This window comes from Pongo pygmaeus, chromosome 23 (assembly GCF_028885625.2).
Source record: "Pongo pygmaeus isolate AG05252 chromosome 23, NHGRI_mPonPyg2-v2.0_pri, whole genome shotgun sequence".
Classification (NCBI taxonomy): Eukaryota; Metazoa; Chordata; class Mammalia; order Primates; family Hominidae; genus Pongo; species Pongo pygmaeus.
This window is the reverse complement of record NC_085931.1, coordinates 42,262,477-42,270,146: the sequence shown is the minus strand read 5'-3', so window position 1 is coordinate 42,270,146 and position 7,670 is coordinate 42,262,477.

The following is a 7,670-nucleotide window of genomic DNA, read 5'->3' as shown; positions in this document are numbered from 1 at the left end:
TGGCACAGCAAGACCCTGTCTCAAAAAATAATAAAAATAAAAATAGCCAGGTGCAGTGACTCATGCCTGTAATCCCAGCACTTTGAGAGGCTGAGGTGGGTGGATCACCTGAGGTCAGGAGTTCAAGACCAGCCTGTCCAACCAGTGAAATCCCATCTCTACTAAAAATACAAAAATTAGCTGGGGGTGGTGGCGGATGCCTGTAATCCCAGCTACTCAGGAGGCTGAGCCAGGAGAATTGCTTGAACCTGGGAAGCGGAGGTTGCAGGGAGCTGAGATCATGCCACTGCACTCCAGCCTGGGTGAAAGAGCGAGACTCTGTCTCAAAATATAAAAAATACAAAAAATTTTAAAAATAAAATAAAATAAAATAAAAAAGTGTGTGGCACCTACTCTCACTCTCTCTCACTTGCTCCTGTTTTCACCATGTGACTTGCCTGATCCCCCTTTGCCTTCTGCCATGATTGAAAGCTCCCTTAGTCTTCACCAGAAACTGGGCAGATGCCAGCACCATGCTTCTATAGAGCCTGCATAACCATGAGTCAATTAAACCTCTTTTCTTTTTTTTTCTTTCTTTTTTTTGAGATGGAGTCTCAGTCTGTCACCCAGCCTGGAGTGCGGCGATGCAATCTTGGCTCACTGCAACCTCCGCCTCCCAGGTTCAAGTGATTCTCCTGCCTCAGTCTCCCGAGTAGCTAGGACTACAGGTGCCTGCCACCACGCCCAGTTAATTTTTTATATTTTTAGTAGAAACGGGGTTTCACCATGTTGGCCAGGCTGGTCTTGAACTCCTGACCTCAGGTGATCCACCCACTTCAGCCTCCCAAAGTGCTGGGATTACAGGCTTGAGCCACCGTGCCTGGCCTCTTTTTTTCTTTTTTTGAGACAGAGTTTCGCTTTTGTCACCCAGGCTGGAGTACAATGGTGTGATTTTGGCTCACTGTAACCTCTGACTCCTGGGTTCAAGCGATTTTCCTGCCTCAGCCTCCCGAGTAGCTGGTATTCCAGGCACACACCACCTCACCTGGCTAATTTTTGTAATTTTAGTAGAGACGGGGTTTCACCATGTTGGCCAGGCTGGTCTTGAACTCCTGACCTCAGGTGATCCGCTGGCCTCAGCCTCCCAAAGTGCTGGGATTACAGATGTGACCCCAAATATCTTGTCCCCACAGCATCTCCATTGCCCAGCACGGTGCGTGGCACAAAGAAGACATGCATAAATACTTCTTGAATGAATAAATGAAAACATCATTTTGGCTCTCAAATTGTCAGACATTTCACTAACCACCATTAGAGCTAACCCAACACGGGGAGGACCTAGTGTTTTTATACACTGCTGTTGAATCAAATGTCACTCAGGAATCTCACCTAAAAGCTTAACTCATGCAAGCACTATGACCTTTTTTTTTTTGAGACCGAGTCTCACTCTGTCACCCAGGCTGGAGTGCAGTGGTGTGATCTTGGCTCACAGGCAACCTCCAGGAAGACCTTCAGGCACTTCTGGACATTAACTCTTTCTCTGTAATGTGTAGCTGATTTTCTTCAGTTAGACAGTTGCCTTTCACGTGTATGTAGTGTGTGGCCATGTTTCCTGCCCCTGTGTCACCAGTGATACCTTGACTCTCTCTCCTTCAGGTAATCAGGCACAAAAAAGAAAATCCTGGGGTGGGCACGGTGGTTCACGCCTGCAATCCTAGCACTTTGGGAGGCCGAGGCGGGCGGATCACTTGAGGTCAGGAGTTCGAGACCAGCCTGGCCAACATGGCGAAACCCCCTCTCTACTAAAAATACAAAAATGAGCCGGGCATGGTGGCGGGTGCCTGTAATCCCAGCTACTCTGGAGGCTGAGGTAGGAGAATTGCTTGAACATGGGAGGCAGGGGTTGCAGTGAGCTGAGATCATGCCACTGCACTCCAGCCTGGGCAACGAGAGCGAAATTCCGTCTCAAAAAAACAAAAAAACAAAAAAATCCTCCCAGGTTAAAGTATAGAAATACAAACAATTACATATGAGCACTTTTTTTTTTTTTCCTTTTTGTGCCTGATTAATGAAAAGAAAGAGTGTTAAAGTCTCTGCCAGTGATGCAGAGGCAGGAAACATGGCCGATGATAAACCGTGGCCTACTGGGTCCCTGTCGGGCCCTGAAGACCACAGCACAGAGGGGCTGAGATAACTCGGACGGAGGTGGGGAGGCAGGAACTGCTGAGCTTCTGCCTCCTGCAAGATCCTTGTGTAGCTGAAGGAGCTAGGCCTCCGTGTCAGGTGGAAGATTTGCCCGCTCCTCCCAGTCATGAAGGAAACCCAATTGTTGAGAAAGAAAAGAGGTCCAAGGTGCTGGAGAAAGAACCTGGCTGTTGGAATCAGGGAGACCTGCACTCAGTTTGGATCGCACAACCTTCACTAGGGCAGGCTTGGATGAACCACCTAACTTTCCAGTTGGCTCACCTATAAACAGGGGGCAATGGCTGGGTGTAGTGGCTCACATCTGTAGTTCCAGCCCTATGGGAGGGTGAGGCATGAGGACTGCTTGAGGCCAGGAGTTTGAAACCAGCCTGGGCAACATAGTGAGACTCCATCTCTACAAACATTTGTAGAAATGATCCGGGCATGGTGGCATACCCCAGAGTCCCAGCTACTCTGGAGGTGGAGGCGGGAGGATCACTTGAGTCCAAGGCATTCCAGACTGCAGTGAGCTATGATGGTGACAGTACATGCCAACCTGGGTGACAAGAGACCCTGTCTCTGAAAAAACAAGGCAGGGACAATGATCCTACCCTCAGAGAAAGGCTATGGGGGTTAAATGAACCTCTGGCACTGTTCACCCAAAGCCAAACTATCAGCAAGGGCAGACCTTGAACTTGAACTTGTGTCTGTCTGGCTCCAAAGCAACTCCGTTCATGCTTGAAGTGCCATGATTGTTCAAGGAATGGTCTTGTTGCTATTGTTATTAAGAAGCCGAACAGCCCAGCGTTGAAGAGAGCAAAGGAAGTGGGTTGGCTTCACATGCCTTCTAAGAAAGACTGATAAAGGCTAAAGGCGAGTGGGGCAGAAACTAGGGTGCCTCATTCCTGTGTTTCCCTCCATCTCCTCCTCCCATCAGGTCCTCAATAAAGCCTGGCAGCCTGGATTTGTGCTGAAAGCCCCTGGAGCAGGCAGAGGTACCCACACAGCCCTGCTATTCAGCATGCTTTGGGCCTTCCTCTCCCTTCTCTATCTGCTCATTCCTCAGTTTCCACACCAGTAAAATGGGAATCATCAGAGTAAGTGCCTCATAGGGTTGTTGTGAGGATTCCAGAGGGTAAACCAAGGAGTGCTCTCAGCACCATGGCTGGCACAGTTAGTGCTTAACAAATTTGTTATTATTATTATTATTTTGAGACGTTGTCTCACTCTGTTGCCCAGGCTGGAGTGCAGTGGCACAATCTCCTCTCACTGCAACCTCCACCTCCCAGGTTCAAGTGATTCTCCTGCCTCAGTCTTCTGAGTAGCTGGGATTACAGGTGCATGCCACCACGCCCAGCTAATTTTTGTATTTTTAGTAGAGACAAGGTTTCACCATGTTGGTCAGGCTGGCCTCCAACTCCTGACCTTGTAATCGACCCACCTCAGCCTCCCAAAGTGCTGGGATTACAGGCGTAAGCCACTGTGCCGTGTCATTGTTATTATTATTTTTGTTGTTGTTGTTGTTTTTGAGACTCTTGTTGCCCAGGCTGGAGTGCAGTAGTGTGATCTCAGGTCACTACAACGTCTGCCTCCAGGGTTCAAGCCACTCTCCTGCCTCAGCCTCCTGAGTAGCTGGGACTACAGACGCCCACCACCACGCCCGGCTAATTTTTTTTTTTTTTTTTTTTTTTTTTTTTTTTTTTAGTAGAGACAAGGTTTCACTGTGTTAGGACGGTCTCGATCTCCTGACCTCATGATCCGCCCGCCTCAGCCTCCCAAAGTGCTGGGATTACAGGCATAAGCCACCGTGCCCAGTCGATAATTTTTTTTTTTTTTTTAAAGAGAAATACACATATGTAGAAAAAGACCAGAAGGAAATGTTGGCAGCGCTCGACTCTTGGTGGTGAAATTACAGATCTTTATTTAATTTTTCTTCTTTGTGCTTTTGTGTATCTCCTACATTTTCCACAATGCACATAGCACTTTTACAATCAGGGACAACAAAAAATGCAATGTAAATCCTGAGAGGAGCTATCATCTACATTTGGGCTCTTCGGGGGATGGTCCAGAGGAAGTGGATTTTAGCACAGCCTGGAAGGTTGGGAGAATGTGAACTAGGGAGAGGAGCCAGGTGAAGCCTTTTTTGTTCCTTGGTTTTTGTCTGTCTCCTCTAGACTACAGGTTCCTTGAGGGCAGGATCTGTGGTCTGGCTTGTTCACTGCTGTATCCCTAGCATGTTACAGAACAAAAGCCTGGTGCTTAGTAGGTGATCAATAAATACAAATCTAGTGAATGAATACATGACCTTGACAGCTCTGCTTAGCCTAGGAGACAAGGATGTTCTCAGTTCGCTGTCCAGCTGGTCTGCTGCCAAAACTGAGGTGCACGGTTTCTATGGCAACAGAAGAGGGCCCGACAGGCCAGCAGCAGGAGGCAGATGCAGGGATTGTGAGCTCTGCATGTTTTCAAGGTGTGGCCTAGAAATCCAGAACATGGCAGTGGGTTCTTTCAATAGATGTTGAGAGAAAAAAAGCTTCATAAATACGGCTAACTCAGTTGTTCACCAGGCAGGTTTCTAAGTCAATCAATGAAAACTCGGGCAAGTAGTCGAGGTCTTTAAAGGTGACATGGGAGGCTCTTAGTGTTTGAAGTCTAGGAACTCAAGAAAGTTTGGTTTTAGTCTGGATCCTGACTAAGGGTGTGACCTTGGGCAAGTTACTTAACCTCTCTGGGCCTCAGCATGCTCATTCATAAAATCAGAGGTTTGACCAGCACTAAAATTATTTATAAAAACACATGTCTGGTAGGAATGCAAAATGGTGCAGTCACTGTGGAAGAGTTTGGTGGTTCCTCAGTAAGTTATACATAAAACCATCATATGACCCAGCAATTCCACTCTTAGGTATACACCCAAGAGAACTGAAGATAGGCATTCAAATACACACTTGTGCACAAATATTCATAGTTGCACTATCCATAATAGCCAAAAGGCCACCAATGGATAAATGGATAAAGGTAGTATAGCCACACAATGGTGTACATTCAGCCAGTCATAAAAAGGAACAAAGTATTTATACATGCTACAACATGAATTAATCTTGAAAACATTACGTTAAGTGAAACAAGCCAGACTCAAAAGGTCACATACAGTATTGTATAATTCCATCTAAATAAAATATCCAGGCTGGGCATGGTGGCTTACGTCTGTAATCCCAGCACCTTGGGAGGCTGAGGTGGGCAAATCACCTGAGGTCAGGAGTTCGAGACCAGTCTGGCCAACATGGCGAAACCCCATCTCTACTAAAAATACAACAATTAGCCGGGCATGCTGGCGTCTGGCGTGCACCTGTAATCCCAGCTACTTGGAAGACTGAGGCAAGAGAATAGCTTGAACCCAGGAGATAGAGATTACAGTGAGCCAAAATTGCGCCACTGCACTCCAGCCTGAGGGACAGAGACTTCGTCTCAAAAAAATAAATAAATAAATAAAATATCCAAAACAGGTAAATCCACAGAGACAGAATGCAGATTGGTGGTTGCCAGGGGATGAAGGGAGAAGGGAATGGAAAGTGACTTCTTAACATGTACGAAGTTTTCTTTTGGGGTGATAAAAATGTTTTGCAACTGGACAGAGGTGCTGGTTGCACAACATTGTGAATGTACTAGGTGCCAGTGAATTATACACTTTAAAATCGCTAATTTTATGTCAATTGAATGTTACCTAAAAAAAAAAAAAAGACATGTTCTGCAAGCATGCCTGAAATTACATAATGGATTCCTAGGAGCCTGAGAGATGGGCAAGACTGAGAGTAACGGATGAAGTGGAGAGGTTACTCCCACCCCCCACAATCACACTGCCAAGGCGACATTTGGAAAAAAGCTCCCTGGTGGGATCAGAACGGCATCTGGACTGTCTCTGGCCACTTCCCCAAGGAGGGATCCTGGACGACCCTGGCTCCTTGAACCTCAGGCTCCCTATCTGCAAAACAGGGCTGATGCACGTTCCCTGTTTTCCTCAGAGCGCCACCTTCTGAACCCACCTTCACCGGGTGAATCCGCTGGAATGGGGCCAGTCATGGCACCCTGTTTTCTAAGCATAACAGACAGAGAGTCAGTTCCTGGTTCAAGTGGAGCCATGGACGGGTGACAGGTTTCAGAAGCCACTGGTGAGGAAGGGGCAGTTAACCAGTTTGAATCCTGGCTCCATCACTATCTGTGTGGCCTTGGGCAGGTCACTCACCTTCCTCAGTTCCAATGGTAGAATGGGAATATCTATACCTACTATGGAGAAACGATGTGTGTATACACTGGACACTCAGAGCAAACCTCTTTTTCTTTTCTTTCTTTCTTTCTTTTTTGGAAGCAGTTTCGCTCTTGTTGCCCAGGCTGGAGTGCAATGGCGCGATCTCGGCTCACCGCAACTCCGCCTCCCGGGTTCAAGTGATTCTCCTGCCTCAGCCTCCGGAGTAGCTCGGATTATAGGCATGTGCCACGACGCCCGGCTAATTTTGTATTTTTTTTTTTGAGACGGAGTTTCGCTCTTGTTGCCCAGGCTGGAGTGCAATGGCGCGATCTCGGCTCACCGCAACCTTCGCCTCCCAGGTTCAAGCGATTCTCCTGCCTCAGCCTCCCTAGTAGCTGGGATTACAGGCATGTGCCACCACGCCCAGCTAATTGTGTATTTTTAGTAGAGACGGGGTTTCTCCATGTTGGTCAGGCTGGTCTCTAACTCCCGACCTCAGGTGATCCGCCTGCCTCGGCCTCCCAAAGTGCTGGGATTACAGGCATGAGCCACTGCGCCCGGCCTAGTTTTGTATTTTTAGTAGAGATGGGGTTTCTCCGTGTTGCTCAGACTGGTCTCGAACTCTCGACCTCAGGTGATCCGCCCGCCTCAGCCTCCCAAAGTGCTGGGATAACAGTCGTGAGCCACAGCGCCCGGCCCCTTTCTCTTTCTTTGTGGATGTTCCCAGCAGCTTTCTCAAAAATAAAACGTGCCAGTTCCCCAAATCCGCCCAAGAAAGCTGTGGCTCAGAGAGGGAGGCACTAGCCCAAGGTGACAGTGAGTCTGGGCTTAGAACACAGATCTCCTGGCTTCGTGTCCAGGGAACATTCTTCAAGCCTCTAAGTCTCATTCATTCTCCCCAACAGGAGTTTGGCATGTACTATGCCCTAGAGCTGAGGTGTGCAGGACAGGCGCTGCTGTCCCGGTGTACAGGTTAAGATACAGTGAATCTCAAAGAGGCCAAGTGACTAAGCACCAGGACACGAAACCAGACAGAGGTCTCGATTTTGAACTCGGATCATCCGCCAGGGCAACGCCCGGAAGCCTCAAGGCGCGCGTGGCTGGGCGCGCAGCGGTGGGAATCCCGAGCGGAGTTGGAAGCCGGGCCCGTTCATTTGCATGCTAATACCCAGAATGCTTTTCCCCCGCACACCACTTCTCTTAATGGAAGCGCTCAGTTTGGAAAAGTTTGGAACACATACTTCGCTGCCTCTTTGCAACTGTG